General features: G+C 35.8%; 1 pseudogene; it reads left to right on the top strand.

Moving 5' to 3' along the window:
* Positions 1-247: 247 nt before the first annotated feature.
* Positions 248-665, top strand: LOC121501484 (annotated as a pseudogene).
* Positions 666-1,189: the final 524 nt, after the last annotated feature.

Genomic DNA, 1,189 nt, shown 5'->3' on the forward strand with positions numbered 1-1,189 from the left:
AAAGTAGATATGAAACCTGTTAAATTTCTGAAAGAGTTGTACTTCCAAAAAAAACTAGGAGTCTGTGAGTCAGACTTCAAGTGGTTGTTGGACCACCAAATATTTCCTACACAATTTCCTTTTTTCAATATTCAAGAAAGCTTACTGCAGATGCTCATTAGTTACTGCATGTAAGAAAATGAGGAAGTGAGTGGTGGGGCTGGCTGATGGTAATAGGGCTGAGCAGCTGTTCACAGAGCAAGTGAAGATGAGTGCCCGAGGACTTGGATCTCAGCTGAAGGACAGTATTCCAGTTACTGAGCTTTCAGCAAGTGGACCTTTTGAACAGCATGATCTTCTTCGAAAGGTGTGAAAAATGAACTTTTGCCCAGTCATCTTCTTGAATTATCAGAAAAAAAAACTTTCAGCCCAACCAAAATAAAATGAATTTTTCTACATTAAGAAACATTCAGGGTCTGTTTGCTTCACTATAATTACAAATGGAATTCAAGTCAGTGCAGAAAGTTCAGTGTCTTCTGTTTCTTCCAAGCTCAAACTTTTCACTGGATATTTTGAGGGATAATGATGAGACTATTGGATTTGAAGATATTTTTAATGACCTGTCACGAAGTGAACTAATGGGAAACCCATACTTGATGGTGGAATATAAACTTGGTTTACTGTAACCTGTTGTGCTGTTCATGAAAATAGAGGGGCTGCATGTTGTTTATAGTCATCTTTTTACTATAATTTGATGTATACAACATTAAAAGTACAGACACATGAAAAAAAAAAAAAGAAAATAAAGTGCAAGTTGTTAACCAGAGAGTCTGAAAAAATTTAAAACAGTTATGGGATTGGGCACTCAAGAAGAGGTGTGAAAAATAGGGATGTTGTATAAGAACTAAACTAGAAATCTGTAACGTTGGGGCACCTAGTTGGCTCAGTTGGTGGAATGTGTGACTCTTGATCTTGGGGCTCTGAGTTTGAGCCCCATGTTGGGTATAGAGATTCCTTAAAAATAAAATCTTAAAATTTGTAATATTGCCTTTATGCTCCATATGGAGCTCTGTGTTCTTGCCAAGAAATCTAGTCTTTCTTGGAAAAATTTAGTTAGTAGCATATCAATTAGCCATTTCAGAATTTTGTTCTGAGAATAAAATGAAAGGGAACATTCTTTAGAAATGTTAGAGTGATACAAAGAAAAACT

Source organism: Vulpes lagopus, chromosome 11 (genome assembly GCF_018345385.1).
Source record: "Vulpes lagopus strain Blue_001 chromosome 11, ASM1834538v1, whole genome shotgun sequence".
NCBI lineage: Eukaryota > Metazoa > Chordata > Mammalia > Carnivora > Canidae > Vulpes > Vulpes lagopus.